This window comes from Cnephaeus nilssonii (assembly GCF_951640355.1).
Source record: "Cnephaeus nilssonii genome assembly, chromosome: 11".
NCBI lineage: Eukaryota > Metazoa > Chordata > Mammalia > Chiroptera > Vespertilionidae > Cnephaeus > Cnephaeus nilssonii.
In genome coordinates, this window is record NC_137082.1 from 45,761,398 (window position 1) to 45,778,570 (window position 17,173).

Sequence of the window (17,173 nt, forward strand, 5' to 3'; positions counted from 1 at the left end):
TATGTTTGAAACTTCTCCAGTGATGAGATGCCTTTTAATTTGTAAGAGCCTAGAGATTATGAACCAGGTTATGTAATTTATGATGAAAAGTTCACAATTCCTCCACATGACTATATTGGCAGTGCCAGTTAATTTACTTGGTATCTCTGGTTAGCAGCCATAGACTGTGACCCGAACCCTATATATACATACGTATGTGTAGTCTTAAGGGCAGGGAAAAGTGGTTCATTCAATCTATATTTCATTAACATCTGCTTTGGGCAAGACAGTTTTAGATGGTGGGTGGGGGAGGGGTTTAAAGATAAAGACTACATTGACCTTGATCTGATCTGGGTAACCACCTGATCTGGGCCTGAGGATATTCCTGGGCCTTTCAGTTTCAAATCTGGAGAGATCCTGGGCAAACCAGGATGAGTTGATCATCCTACTTGTCCTCAAAAAATTTACAATCTAATTGGAAAGAGAAGTGCACATAAAAGATGAGAGATAAAAGAAAGCACTCAATTGCGAATGGGGAGAAATTATTTTCAGCTGAAAGGATTTGGGGCCAGGTGAATGCAAATCCCTTGATATATCTGGGGGATGGGGAACAAACATTAAATGCAAAACATTTTGCAACTTAATTAAGTCCAAGGATTTCCTTTTTTCTCCTAGATCTTAGAAATGGCCCAAAGGCTTTAAAGCAAAGAGAGAGAATATTGTTATGACTGAAAACTAGGGAAGAGGGCCAATCACCTGAGAGGTTATAAAGAGTTTCTACTGGAGAGAGTGGTCAGGGATGATGTTTCACCTTGAAGGAACACTGAAGATTGTTTCAGTGTCCTCTTCTGAGAAGATGGCACACATTTGGAATGAAAGAGAGCATCTCTTGGCAGAACTCTGCAGATATGCCTTCACTTGGGCAGACAGGGACTGCACTGCCCTCAGAGCCACTTCTGCTCTGGGCATTAAGGAGCAATCCAAGGCAGATCCTGTGAGCATCCAGAGTTTCCAGTGAAGAAACCAGACCAGGTGGAAAACCCCGCGTGGGCAAAGCTTTCTTCTAGGCAGTGATGATACAGAGCCCGTCCTGAACAACAGCCTGTGAAGGAGCAGCCTGCCTAGGTGTGCCTGTCACAGAGACCAACGCGAGCACAGAGGCAAATACGAGAGCTGAGCCCTGAGCACACAGACAGAACCCTGATGGCACTGGCCTCGAATGATTGACTGCCCACTGTTCTCATTTTCTCCTTGTTTCTTCTAGGCTGTGGGTTTTGCTAAACTGGTAAAGCAAATTTAAATAAAAATATGCCAATAAAAATATCTCTGGAGGTTAAACTCTAAGAGATTTCTAACAGCAAGCAGATGGGCAGTGAGGAGACACAGGCAAATCCTCCCACTTTATTTACCTGCAAGCAGGAGGCTCAGGGACCTGCCTCTCTCAAGGGTGTATAAACAAAACAGCCGTCAGGAAGCCTGTGAAAGATTTTAGAGCTCAGAATAAGGAGAGGAACACAGTACGCAATATCCAGGAAAAGAACTTGTTTTGAAAAGATTTACTATAGGAAATAAATTATATTTGGGCAATACCTGCTTTATGATGTTAGTAAAATAGAAGACAAGTGGGGCTTTCACTGAGAAGGGAAAGATGACAAGGAAATGCCTAAGACTGAGGTGAAACACAAGCTATATGAAAACCAAAAAATGAAAAGAAAGTAAAATAATTTGAGCCCTAGCCAGTTTGGCTCAGTGGATAGAGCGTCGGCCTGCGGACTGAGGGGTCCCGGGTTCGATTCCGGTCGGGGGCATGTGCCTTGGTTGCAGGCGCATCCCCAGTGGGGAGTGTGCAGGAGGCGGCTGATCGATGTTTCTCTCTCACTGATGTTTCTGACTCTCTATCCCTCTCCCTTCCTCTCTGTAAAAAGTCAATAAAATATATTAAAAAAAAGAAAGTAAAATAATTTGAGAAAATTAAAAATCAACAGTGGAACTGGAAAGTGTATTAGAAGTCATAAAGAAGAGATCTGATACAACAGCATTTTTAATTGAAGAGAGAAGATACACTTGAGGAGCCAAACTGAACACAACAAAATGGACCGAAAAATAACAGAAACAGTGCACCTTTAGTATTTGAGAAAATTATGATATATGCTTATCATAGAATATTATGCAGCCATGACAGATGCATTTTCAAAGACTCTAACGGCTAAATTAATGTGCTGTGAATTAAACTTATCTTGTATATTTTCAAAATTTTCTGAGATTGTTTATTAATATAATATTTTGTTATTTTTGTAAAAGCCAGAGTTTACCCCACCACTGGTGATTTGGTGACAGAATATTTGCAGCAAAACAGCTTGTAATTACTACTTAAGGCAATGCATTTTTATTTTCTCAGAAATATTACTACAACTCTGGAGGAAAAAATAACTTAGAGTGTACAGGGACTATGTTTCAGGCCAAGGTTAGAGCACAAGCTGCATTTTATATTAATCAGATTTGTTCTTAAGATGATTTGGCAAGAACTTTTAAAATGTAGGTAGACTATAGGAAGAAATACTCCACATGATCAGAAGAGGGAGCTTTTAGATTACAAAAAAAAAAAAAAAGAAAGAAAGCAAAACTATTATCAAAAATATAATAATATTCAATCCAAATAACAAATACTAATAAAAATATGTAGCCACAGAAATAGTCTTTTATGCTAGCTTAAGCTTTAAAAATCTGTGTTTTTCTTCATGATTTAATGAAATATTGAACTTACCTTCATTTTTATTTAAGAGAATTTCACTCTACCCATGGTCTTCATACTCTGCACATTTGAGCTCTGTGCCACTGACATATAAGAAGCCTGGCTGATTGCGTTTTCAACCAGTAGTTCCTTGGTTTCATTAGGTACTAAGACCTTCATTTATAATTGTAATTGATTGACTGTAATCTCCTTCCAAGTTGTTAGATGAATGTTCCTGAATTATTTTCTGATATGTTGTACACAACAAAGTCTGCTAGTCAAATAGCATGCAAACATGTTCTGTGGTTCCTTGTTAACACTTGCAGCATTTTACTTTTATGCTTTATCTTTTTCTTGTAGTGGAATTGGTAAATAAAGTAAGGATAAAAGTAGAGAGCAAGAAGTCATGAACAACTACCACAAAATAAAGATTTATTATATACTATTTAATAAAGATGCAGAGGCAAAGCTCTCTTTCCAAAGAAGGTCACTAAAGATAATATAAGTATTAAAGTTGAAAGTAAATTGTTCTAATTCAAGGTTGTTGTTGTTTTTCTTATATCAACATTCAGAGTGTGTGAGCTCTTCATAAACTGAACAGTGCTTGGAGGTACAATAGTTAACTATAGCAAACTGAGAGCCAGAGGTGAGTTCCAATGTCATAAAAATCACAATAGTGAGAAGTGTAACCAGAGTGTAGAATGCTACAATAATGAGGGCCATTCTTTTTAAATTCACACTGACTTAATTCAATTCTTGGTTCTTACATTTTGAGGGAGAAGTGGAAAATGTGAAGTGGGTTCACACCATTGTCATAAGTAGCATTCAAATTTGGAAAAAAAAAAAAGTATGACCAATCTCTGCCACCAGGGTTAATTCTTTTCTTAGGTTAGTTACCTTGAAGAGAGCATTTGAAATGGTTATTCAACATTTTTAAAATATACGAAGGTTGATTATACCCAAGGGATGGGACCAGCTGTTTTGCATCTTATGAGTGAAAAAAGCAAATAAATTGTTAATTTCAGTGAATACTGCAAAAACAGCAAAGTGAGTAACTGGGGAGTTTCAGCATCGCCTGCTCTTCAGTGTGGATCAGCGCTCATCTGGCATGAAGCCTGGCCCTGGACAACCTTAAATGTGTCCTCTTATTTGCACACAGCCGGGCTTAGATTACCCTAAGCGTTTTTCTGAATTTATGCATGCCATTGATTTAATTTGACAAAAATGTTTGGTAGAGTCTAGGCACTAAGTCAAGTAACAAGGACAATTGAAGTTTCTTATAGTGTAAGGAAGGAGAAGGGACTTGAGAGAGAAGAAATCTCAGGCATCTAATGACTAGAAGGAAACAGGGTGTTTGGGAAGAGGGAAATGGAGGGCTATTATGCAAACAGATAAAGAAGAAATTAAATCCTGTCTCTTTATTTCATTCTTCATTTTCTCCCTCCTATCACTAATCATCTATTAATTTTTACCATTTTAAGAGATGAAAATTTCCTAAGAAGAGAGACAGAGAATTCTTATAATTGTATTTTAAATACAACATACCGGGAGACATTGCTTTTAATTTTTTTGTGTGTGTTTTCATGGGTGTCTGCTCCCTAAATATGGCCACATTTCATGTATGTGTGCTCTTTAAATCTCTGACTTTCAACAGTTATTTTAAAGCACTGTTTATAAAGTTGTGAGTTCATGCCCAATATTGGGTGAGGTCTGATGCATGCAGAGATGAATGAGACACCATCCTAGAAGCTCAGAACCTCATAGGGAAGTCAGATGTGTCGACACACATCTAAAATCTCCTGAGAATTAGGTCCAAGGTTCAGCAATGAGACACAGCTGGTCATGGAGGCAGGATTGGGCATCTTAGCTAACTCATCACCTGAATTCATTTGATTCAACTTTTCTTTTTCCTGTCATAGGGTTTCAGAGTGTTTTTAACGTGTATTGGAGATAACTCTGCACCCAGAGTTAGAAGACTGCGTTTTCAACCAGTAGTTCCTTGGTTTCATTAGGTACTAAGACCTTCATTTATAATTGTAATTGATTGACTGTAATCTCCTTCCAAGTTGTTAGATGAATGTTCCTGAATTATTTTCTGATATGTTGTACACAACAAAGTCTGCTAGTCAAATAGCATGCAAACATGTTCTGTGGTTCCTTGTTAACACTTGCAGCATTTTAGGACACAAATAAGTTCAAATTGTTCAAAGCTGTAGGATGCTCATTTTGCTCTAGACGTTAATGCAAAGAGAAAGCCAGCTGCATTTTGGGACTGTGAATTAGTAGCAATCTCTATTTATAGTGCAACCCCACTTTGACATTGAACATACATTTTTATAACTAAGCCATCTTATAAGAATAATTTAAAAACTAAGCTATCTTATAAGAATAATTAGACATTAAGCCTAATTATTCTTATAAGATAGCTTAGTTTTTTAAAATTTTTTCTTGAAGGGCATGGCTATAACAGGATTGTCTGGCCTATGGAAGGCCCTGTGTAACAATAAAGTAATGAGCTGTGGACCAAATGAGAGTTTGCTCTCTGTGACTCTTCAACACCCCATAAAGCTCCTCCCACAGGATATTTCATTTAATTAAATTCACAAAAAGGAAATTGGAGCCGTTCCCTATATGAAACTGCTTACAAGTGTGAAAAGAGGGTCACAGGAGGGCTGGTGTTTGTTGAAAGTGACTTCAAGACCGTCCCTGTGGCAGACTTTGCTCTTCCTCACGTCAAGGGTTTGAAATCAGTCTCTTCATCACCAGTTAGTAGGGACGCTCAATTTAACCTCCCTTTACCCACATCCTCAAACAAGTGAGTGCAAATAACTGAGATGACTCATAAAGTTTTAAAATAAATTGATTTTCTCTTTTTTATCTGAAATAAAAAATAAATGTTTTCTTTACCTGACAAATTATCATCTGTCCACTAATAGCTTATGCATTTCTCCCAGGATTTACTGCGTTTGAAAATCAGCCCTGGAGAGATCAGTGCTCATATGTGCCCCTGTACTCGTTCCTGTTTGATTACATCAGGCAGTTTCTTGCCTGCTTTACTCACATCCAGGGCTTTCTGAGTGGGAGGGAAATGGAGCAATGTCCTATAGAAGGCCGATTTTGCATGAGATAGGGTGCATTTGTATCCCCATTTATTTTATAGAGGGGAGAAGGGTACTTATTTTCCAGAGATCTTTCCACGAGTGCTCTGCAAATACCTTCTGTTAAAATTGCAAATGCTTAAAATCATCATTTGATTGTCAGCAGCATGAAACTAGACATCTTTGCACGTGCTCTGGGTCAAAGTGCTGTTTATCTCTAGTCTAAATTGAGTCTCACGTGGGTTTGTATTCACTAACCCCTTTTTATGGTTGCCTCAACACAGGGAAGGGATTGAGAAGCTGTATTTTTCAGAATGAAATGGAGCTGAGCCCAGAGTGCTGACTCAGGGTTGAGGGAAGAGAACAGGGTAACTTTAGTATCTGGAAAGGTGACAGGGCTCAAGCAGGAGCAATGTCGTTCATAGTAGTTTTCTAGGGCTGCCATAACAAAACACTACCAACTGGGTGGTTTAAATAAATTGAATTTTATTTTCTCTTAATTCTGGATGTCAGAAGTCTGATATAAAGATATTGTCAGGGCCATATTCTCTCCGAAGACTCTGGGGAAATCCTTTCTGGACTCTTTTCTAGTTCTGGTGGCCGTCAACATTCTTTGGTGTTCCTTGGTTTGTAGATGCATCACCCCAATCTCTGCCTCTATTGTCATATGATATTTCCCCCTATGTCTTTCTACACATTGTCTGCCCTCGCTGTATGTGTCTGGGTCTCAATTTTCATCTTCTAAGGACACCAATTGAATTAAGGTCAACTCTAATCCAGTATCATCTCATCTGAACTAAATATATCTGTAAAGACCCTATTTCCAAATCAGGTCAAATTCAGAAGCTCTGGGTGGTCATGGGTTTTGGGGGGACACTTTTCAACCCAACATATTCTCTTATAGTATCTTCATTTCCCTGGAACTGCTTCACAGAAAAGCATAACCAACTTTCCTGCATTTATCCAAATGGGAACCCATCTTGAGTATGATATAAATACAAAACCAGATTCTCTCATGCTGTGGGTTATAGGCTACAAATAAACATACCTTCTTGAATACAGCTTACTCTTTTAATCCACTAGGTACAATTTTTCAAACTGTATTCTTAGAGCACAAAGTAGAACCCCCTGACATTTCCTAAAGTTCCCAGCATGAACTCACTTTGGAACATGAGCCTTTACTGTTTCCACCTACATCAATTTCATAAACCGACATCACCAGCCCATGCTCAGATGCCCTGAGTGACTGCCATTCATTTCAGAAACAGTTGAAATTTATCCCCAGTTATCACTTAAGCATACACACGCACACAACCCTCAGTGACAACCAACCAAGTGCTTTCATGAGAGGATGCTAAAGGTCTATTTATGCCCTTCTTTTTGCTATATTTATTTACCATTATTTCATTTGACCTAGTGAGATATTCTAGTGCTTGGGGAATAAAAAAATTAACAAACAGCATTTTTTTAATGTCACCCTTTTTTAGATTTGCATGGCAATTTTAAAAAAAATTATTTTAAAGTAGTCATTCAGGACATCAGCTTTTTAGGAACATGCATTCTGAGCTTATAATTCCTCAGTATTATAATGAGAACATAAGCATAAGGGATCAACTATAATGACATTTAAAATATTTAAATAAGTCATTATAAAGAAATGAAGATACACACTCAACTAAGTACCAGGAAAGACCGAAACACCTAGAGTGAGTCTGGGTAGGTGTGCCACTGATTAGTTTATGTTTGGACCCTGACTGATGAAGTCACAGTCAGGCAGGGCTAACACACTCTGTAGTGTTTATTCTCCTAATTTCTAACCCCTTAGTAGCTCTTGATTCTTTCTTCATTTGCTTATTTTTCATCTTGGTGGCACCCTCTTTATCACATTCCATTTCCAGTTTCCTTGATCACAAGAAAATACAACAGAAAAACTCAGAATTGTACCTAAATTTGTCAACATGTATGCTATTTTTTTTGTTCTGTTGTTGCTTCTAATCTACTCTTTTCTTATCAATTTCTGTCTTCCTAAGCCTCCAGCAAATGTTCTGAGGCACTCACTCCTTCTATTGGTGGAGAGGGTGTGGTAAGCAACCATATGAAGTCTTCCCCATCCTCCTTGAATACTAACCAGGTTGTTTTCTCCCTTTCATCTCCTCCTGAAAGTGCTATAAGGAAATGCTGATGAACAGCATATTGCAAAGAAAGCAGACTCCAGACTCCTTTTGGGCAGAGGAAAAGGAGAGCTCATTTGGGTGCCCAAACTATACACATTCATAGAAGACTCTCAGGTCCTCTTTAGGGACCCAGCTCTCAACTTAATGACTGTCCTTGCCTTTGAAAGTTGCCACTCTGCAGCTCTCTAAGTTTATCCTGGAGCTTTGGTTCAGACTTTGATAATACTGGGGATGTCAAAGAGGAGTCATGACTGGGAGCCTTGAATGAGATTCGCTGGGGGCAGCAGCCCAGAAAGAATTAGTAAGGACTCCATGAAACTTCCGGAGTGAAACCTCTTTGGGAATAAGGACGAGTCTTGTTCATGTGTCTCCTACAGGAGTGGTGACTCTCTGCTGCAGCTTTATCTCACTCTAATGAGCAGATCTTCTGAGAGGCTGCCCACGGCCTCGTTGGCCTGCACACTAGCCATGGAGCCATTTCTCCCAATCAATACGGCATCTCTAGGAGGCTCTGTCCACTGTCCCCTCTCTTACCACTTCAGCAACTTCCTTCACCAACCCTTTGGGTGCCCCAAGACCTTGGAGCAAAAAAGTCAGAAAATAATTGCAGGTACTTCGTGGTCCCACTTTTTCAACATTTCCCCGCGGTAACATTTGCAGGTCCTTAAGCTGCTTGTGGGGAGGAACACAGAGTTACAATTCAATATTTTATAAAAAGCTAGCTAGTGAAATCTCTGATTTAAAAAATTGGAGGAAAAAAAAACACTAAAATTGAGTGAACATAAAATACACATATAAGTGTTCTATAAAATGCCTCTTGCTTACTGGAATATAGTGATGATGTTTTTATCCCCCAACATCTGCAGTTGAATGGAATTTTAATCCATGCCATTGTTTAGTTAATTTACTCAGAGAAGCCACAGCCCATTCTGATGGTGTCAGTACATGAAAAGTGTTATGTTTTACACAAGAGGGGCATCTCCATATGACACAGGAGGACCTGGGTTAACAGGTGAGATGTTCAATAGCTTGTGGTTTTTTCTACATGAACCAAATTAGGGGAAAATAGCAATTTGGAGCGACATTGAAGAAATGTAATTAAAAAGGTTTTCTTCCCTGTGCTGGCAATTGGCCATACCTGATGTCACAGTTTCTAATAATGTACACAGCATTGTTTCTAATGACATTCTGGCCTGACAGAGGGAAGGAAATGCTAGCAATTTGTCAACAGAGTTAGCCTTTGAGATTTCTACTTTTACAAACTGAAGCTCTGATTGGCACCTGAACTTTAGAAGGTTTGTTTAATGCTACAGAACTTCAACATTTTCAGGTTACCCTTCAAGTCAGAATTTCCTGTGTGTTTTATCCAGTGACCTGTTACTTACCTCAGCTTAGCCTCATAATCCTCTTGCACTTGAGGTTAGCTTCTCCCATGAGTTTCTGTAAATCTGGGTGCACGTGTGTATTGCCTGGGAGGCTGGAGACGGGCTGGCTGAGAAGGCCCCTGTGTCTGGCTCTTCTGGCAATGATGTTCTTACTCCACACCTCCACCTGGATGCTTTTCTACCTCTGCAAACTTAGACCTAGTCACTGCCTAGATGCTTGAGGCTCCAAGGACAGATGCTCTGAGGCACCCACTCCTTTGATGCTCTCTTTCTGCCATTTGTTCCCCTGTCATATGGATTTCTGGGTCCTCTGAAATATGAGGAAATAGCATAAATGTGTCATTTACATCAATGCTGCTCTGCCAGTGTTTTAATGATTAGCCTATGGACTGACATCCTGTGTGTGTGTGTGTGTGTGTGTGTGTGTGTGTGTGTGTGTGTGTTTGTGTGTGTTTCTGGAATGAGAATATGCTGACCCAGATATGGTTGTGATGTTTCCTGGGATCAAGATGGAGAAAAAAAGCACAAGAAAGAACTGGGGTTGGGCTAGCAAGTAGAGAAAGGAGAGAAAAAAGAAACACTACATTGTTTCATTCATTCCATTTCAGATTGGTGATTTAGGCAGCCAAGTTGCCATCTGCAGTTTTATTCACTTACAGAAGAAACAGCCTCAAAAATTATCTCAGAAAGTGGCCTATGAGGAAAGACCTTGGAAAATTGTGAGCAAGTTACTGTACAGAGATCATGACATTGTGAGAAGTGGGGTGGAATTAATGTGCACCCCAGGCCTGGCCTCTAAAGTGTTTCTTTTTATAATCCTCTTCTTACTTTTTCTTTCTCTTCTCTGCATGGCTGATAGAGAAGGAATCCAAGATGGTGAAGCCACATGGTAAAAATAACCCAGATCCCTGAGTCAGCACTAAAAGTAGCAGAGTGCTTTGTGGAGGTTAAAGGAGGCTCATAGTAGAAGTGTGTGGGTTGATTAGAAGTGCCCAACCTCCACCATCTTCCTGGGAACATGGTCAGCAGACAGCCCAGTGGAAGAATGCTTAGCAGGCATTACACGCTACCAAACACCGTGGATATTTGAGGTGAAAGAGCGTCACGTACTCAAGTGGAGGATTTGACCCATGGTAAGCACTTCCCAAAGAAATGATAAATAATGGTAGACCTACAGAATGCAGAAGAAAGAGAAAGACTGACAGACAATGTCTGAAGTCCTTAAGGATTCATGTGTCTGACAATGGCTGACCATCTGAAGGCTCTGAGACAGGTGGATGTGTAGGAAGCAGAGCTTTTGTATACTACATTTTTGACTGATAAAAGGAAATTGAGAAAAGTCCTCTGCACATGTATGCAAAGAGAGTCTATGGTGAGGGCCCTGAGAATGGAAACCAGGCTTACCCAAGTACAGCAATATACTGCAGTCTCAGTAGCACTAGAGTTACAAAAGGACCTTGAAGTCGCGTGTCATTAGTATTACTTTAGAAGAATGAGAGAGGGTATGGCCAATGCAACTTTGAGATCTATAATGAGAGAAGTATAATGCAGAATCAGACCTGGGGCAAGGAGATTAAAGGTCAGTGTGGATCCACCATCTGGAACCTGTCCATGATAATCAAGAGTTTGGAGTGACAATAGGCTGGCTCCACATCTGCTGGCACAGGGTCTCCCAAATGCTCAGGCCATTGCAGGAGACTTCACCCACCATTCTCCTCTAACTACGGAACCAACGAGCAACCAATAGCAGGAGAGCTGGGAGTTTACAGGCAAACAAACTCTAAGAGTTTACAGTTCATAAGATATAATTAGGGTAAGGATGTGGAACAATACATCTAGGTTTCTGTTACTTGTAGCAATGTCTTAGACCCAGGTTGATAAACCACTAAAAAATAATGGATCTCTGGTTTCTAGATGGTGATCAAACTCTAGGACTCAAGGAAGCAGATATATGCACTTCTGTTATGGTTTAAGGGAGGGTGGGATTTTCCCATAAAATTGCTAGCACAGTAAGAGCCTATTTGATTCAATGGAGAAGGCTAAGGATGGCTTGGAGTGCTTGGGAAATGAGGGATGGGAGAGTCATGAAAAAAGAAATGAACCACAGGAATGTTTGAGTTAGTATGACAGGTTGATTTTCCTTTCAGGTGGATGGAGGGAGATAAGGGAAGCTGAAAACTCAGGTCAGAGAATTTAGTGACTGTGATAATTAAATATTTATAATTGCTGCTCCTGTTTTGGGACTAAGGATGGTAGATTCCCAATCCTTGGTCACAGAAGGCCTATCAGAGTTGTCCTCCCAAGACTAAAAAATTGACAAATGTGAGGAGGTAATAAAATAAAGAATGAGGGAAATAGGAGTGAGAACTAACTCTTCTAATGGTCTCATGTATACAGCTCTTAGGGTGGAAGGCAAGAGTCACATCCACATTTGATTGTGTTTGGTGTGTTGTAGACACTGTTGCTTAGGGACCAGCCCCAAAGAGTGTCCAAATAAAGAATTTGTGTATTTTTTCCCCCACATATCTTTTAGCCTATAGATGTAGTCTTTATATAAAAAGAGAATTTTTAAAAATTTCCTAAAGTAGTAGAAAAATACAAATAAAATAATATAACAATGTCTATTGTTGTTTCCCCATTCTTGGGATTAAAAACAAATTTTGATAGTAAGGAAGTGAAAATAAAACAATATCTACTATTTTTTTCACATTTGGGGGATTAAAAGCAAATATTGATTTCTTTTCCCAAATACATGTTCGGGGAGAAAGCTCTGCCTATAAATTAGTTTGAATATGTTAAATCATACATCCTTCCCATTTGAAAATTCACTGCTGTACTAGACTGTGGTGTGAAATGGGTTTGTAGAAAAGAATACTAATTTTACTAAGGATTTGAGAAAAATGAGTTGGATCCTAGGGAAATGCTCTGATGACTAATTTAAGAGAATAACATTAGCAAGTAGACTAACATGATCTTGAAATACGGACCAACACAAAGTTGTTTGCTTTGGGTGTTAGTGTATAGGAAATAGAACAGTTTAATTGGGTTTCCATTAATGAAAGAGTATTATAGCTTGGCATGTCAGTAATTGCCTGTAATGCAAAACAGGGAGATATGTTAAATATCATATCTTATAAAACAGTAATATGCAAATTAACCATCACTCCGCGACAAAAATGGCGGCGCCCATGGCCACAAGATGGCGGCGCCCAGTCCTCTCATCCCTGCCGGAGTCCGCCCAGCCTTCGCAATGCAGGTTGTCCAGCTCGGAGGCGCCTGTGCCCCCACACCAAGATCACGCCCAGCGGTGTCAGCCTGGGCTGGGGTCTCAGCCTGCGAGGGGCACGCACCCCAACGGCACGATCCCCCTCCCAGCGGCCATAGCCTAGGCTGAGCCTAAGCCTGCGAGAGAGGCGCGCACCCCCATGGCGCGAACCCCTCCCAGCGGCCTTAGCCTGGGCTGAGTCTAAGCCTGAAAGGGCTTAAATCCCAATTGCACGATCCCCCTCCCAGCGGCCATAGCCTGGGATGGGGTCTCAGTGCGAGGGGCGCGCACCCCCACAGCGCGATCCCCTCCCAGCAGCCATAGCCTGGGCTGAGTCTAAGCCTGCGAGGGGCGTACACCCCCACAGCACGATCCCCCTCCCCGCTGCCATAGCCTGGGCTGGGGTCTCAGCGTGTGAGGGGTGCGCACCCCCACAGCCCTATCCCCCTCCCAGCAGCCATAGCCTGGGCTGGGGTCTCAGCGTGCGAGGGCCGCGCACACCCACAGCGCGATTCCCCTCCCAGCAGCCATAGCCTGGGCTGGGGTCTCAGCGTGTGAGGGGCGCGCACCCCCACAACGCGATCCCCCTCCCCGCAGCCATAGCCTGGGCTGGGGTCTCAGCGTGTGAGGGGCGCGCACCCCCACAACGCGATCCCCCTCCCCGCAGCCATAGCCTGGGCTGGGGTCTCAGCGTGTGAGGGGCGCGCACCCCCACAACGCGATCCCCCTCCCAGCAGCCATAGCCTGGGCTGGGGTCTCAGTGCGAGGGGCGCGCACCCCCACAGCGCGATCCCCCTCCCCGCAGCCATAGCCTGGGCTGGGGTCTCAGTGGGAGGGGCGCGCACCCTCACAGCGCGATCCCCCTCCCAGCAGCCATAGCCTGGGGTCTCAGCATGCGAGGGGCGCGCACCCCCACAGCCCGATCCCCCTCCCAGCAGCCATAGCCTGGGCTGGGGTCTCAGTGCCAGGGGTGCGCACCCCCACAGCGTGATGCCCCTCCCAGCAGCCATAGCCTTGGCTGGGGTCTCAGCGTGCGAGGGGCGCGCACCCCCACAGCCCGATCCCCCTCCCAGCAGCCATAGCCTGGGCTGGGGTCTCAGCCTGTGAGGGGCGCGCACCCCCACAACGCGATCCCCCTCCCAGCAGCCATAGCCTGGGCTGGGGTCTCAGTGGGAGGGGCGCGCACCCCCACAGCGCGATCCCCCTCCCCGCAGCCATAGCCTGGGCTGGGGTCTCAGTGCCAGGGGTGCGCACCCCCACAGCGTGATGCCCCTCCCAGCAGCCAAAGCCTGGGCTGGGGTCTCAGCGAGCGAGGGGCGCGCACCCCCACAGCCCGATCCCCCTCCCAGCAGCCATAGCCTGGGCTGGGGTCTCAGCGTGCGAGGGGCGCGCACCCCCACAGCCCGATCCCCCTCCCAGCAGCCATAGCCTGGGCTGGGGTCTCAGCGTGTGAGGGGCGTGCACCCCCACAACGCGATCCCCCTCCCAGCAGCCATAGCCTGGGCTGGGGTCTCAGTGGGAGGGGCGCACACCCCCACAGCGCGATCCCCCTCCCCACAGCCATAGCCTGGGCTGGGGTCTCAGTGGGAGGGGCGCGCACCCTCACAGCGCGATGCCCCTCCCAGCAGCCAAAGCCTGGGGTCTCAGCATGCGAGGGGCGCGCACCCCCACAGCCCGATCCCCCTCCCAGCAGCCAAAGCCTGGGGTCTCAGTGTGCGAGGGGCGCGCACCCCCACAGCCCGATCCCCCTCCCAGCAGCCAAAGCCTGGGGTCTCAGCATGCGAGGGGCGTGCACCCCCACAGTGCGATCTCCCTCCCCGCAGCCATAGCCTGGGCTGGGGTCTCAGTGGGAGGGGCGCGCACCCCCACAGCCCGATCCCTCTCCCAGCAGCCATAGCCTGGGATGAGACTAAGCCTGCGAGGGGCGTACACCCCCACAACGCGATCCCCCTCCCAGCAGCCATAGCCTGGGCTGGGGTCTCAGTGCGAGGGGCACGCACCCCCACAGCGCGATCCCCCTCCCAGCAGCCATAGACTTATCTGGGGTCTCAGAGTTTGAGGGACGTGCACCCCCAAGGCGCTATCCCCCTTTCAGTGGCCGTAGCCTGGGCTGAGCCTAAGCCTAAGCCTGTGATGGGCGTTCACCCCAACAGCCTTAGCATGGGCTGGAGTCTCAGCATGTGAGGGGCATGCACCCCCACGGCCCGATCCCCCTCCTAGCAGCCATAGCCTGTGCTGAGTCTAAACCTGCGAGGGGCACACACCCCCATGGCGCGATCCCCCTCCCAGTGGCGGCAGCCTGTGGTCTCAACCACTGAGTCACACCAGCCAGGCAGATATGGAGAAGTCTTAAATGTTACTTTTTTTGTTACATATATTTTATTGATTTTTTACAGAGAGGAAGGGAAAGGGCTAGAGAGCTAGAAACATATATGAGAGAGAGACATTGATCAGCTGCCTCCTGCACACTCCCCATTGGGTATGTGCCCCTAACCAAGGTACATGTCCTTGACCAGAATCGAACCTGGGACCCTTGAGTCTGCAGGCCGATGCTCCCTCCACTGAGCCAAACCAATTAGGGCTGTCCAATATATTAAAGAAAAAACCCTATATAATAAAGAGGGAATATGCAGGGGAGGGCATTTGGGGGTGACCGGGTTGTCAGGGGAGGGCAGTTGGGGATGATTGGGCTGGCAGGGGAACAGTTAGGCATCGATCAGGCTTGCAGGGGAGTGGTTAGGGGGTGATCAGGTTTGCAGGCAGAAGCGGTTAGGGGCAATTAGGCAGGCAGGCAAGCAGTTGGGAGCCAGCACTTCCAGATTGTGAAAGGGATGTCTGACTGCCTGTTTAGGCCCGATCCCTGTAGGATCGGGCCTAAACAGGCAGTCAGACATTCCCCGAGGGATCCCAGATTGGAGAGGGTGTAGGTTGGGCTGAAGGACACCCCCTCCCCCAGTGCACGAATTTCGTGCACCGGGCCTCTAGTATTAGATATAAAGGACCTGATTCTTTACTGACCAGGACAGCTTTGGACACAAAGATCTTGTCTCATTGGTGATAGAAATAGGGGTTAAAATTGGAATTGACAACAAATTTATGTTTTGTTTAACAAGCCTTTTGAGTATTTGAATACTTACATGAAGAACTCATAATTTATCTGCCTACATATTGAGTTATTTACTCAATGTCATTATCATCATCTCCATCATCATCATAATGTCTTCCGTGTATTTAGCATCTATCATTTTTGGAAGTATGTTGGGAACTTTTCCATCCATGACCTCTTTAATCCTAAAAACTCTGGTAGGTAAAACTATTTTATATATATATATATATATATATATATATATATATATATATATATATATTTTTTTTTTTTTTTTTTCTTCCCCTCCTCAGCACACAGAAGGCTGCATTTCCCAGCCTCTCCCTGGATGGGTGTGACAATGTGTAAAATTCTAGCCTTTGGACAGGGAAGGGAAGTGGTGTGTACCACTGCCAAGCCAAAACACTCAGTTTCTAATGAGATCCTCTCCTCCATCCTGTTATGGAAATCTAGGAGGAAACTCTGTGTTGCGTTGGTAGGGTAAAAATAATTAGGTAGCTTAGGTGCCTTTGGTCCCACACAGGATTTTGTATGAATAGGAAATAAAGTTTTATTGTTTTAAATTACTGTGTAGTATGGCTTGTTATCATAGCATGTTTAGTTTCTCCTAATTCTACAAAGTATATCTACTTATTACTTTACATTTTATACATCAGGAAACAAAGGCCTAGAAAAATCAGAAAGCTTACTTGGTATTGCATATTAGGTGGTGAGCTAGGGTCTGAACATACCTGTTTTGTCCACAAAACCTGATGAAAGTGCAATAGATTGGGCAACCTGAGTAGCTAACTGGGATCTACTAGACTGACAGCATTGTCGAGGAATGGTACCTTAGTGAACAAAGTAGAATGTCCTTGGGGTTCAAAATGAAACACTTTTTTTTTTGAAGAAGAAATGCTTGAGTTTCTCTTACGGTGACATATAAAGTTACCAACACAGAAGACTTGGGAAGCTTCCTTTTGGAAACTACTTGACCTTCTCTAGGTACTTGTATCTATGTTTCTATTTGGGTTCTTTATCTCATGACTTATTCAGGCATTTAAAAAGATCCCTGCTGCCCAATACGGAGTGTAGAATAAAATAAACACCAACCACAAAAGAGCTTTTGCTTTGGCCAGACAGGCACTGGCTCTATCATGCATGATCCTAAAACATTAGGAAGAACTGCTGTCACTATTACCTGTGGCAAAACACTTTGTTGTGGATGGACACACTGCTCCTGACCTCCCAGCATGAATATGGTTCTGAAAGCATTTCTCAGTTTGCAGTGAAGGGTGACTGGGTGTTTTTCTCCATCCTGATTAGTGCTTTAGAATCCATGTGGTGCCTCCTGAGAACAGAGTGGGGTCCGTTTTATTAAATACTATGGGTATGATGATTGCCAATTGCAGATCAGAGCACTCAGTTAACACACCAGAGGAAAAACTACGTGGGG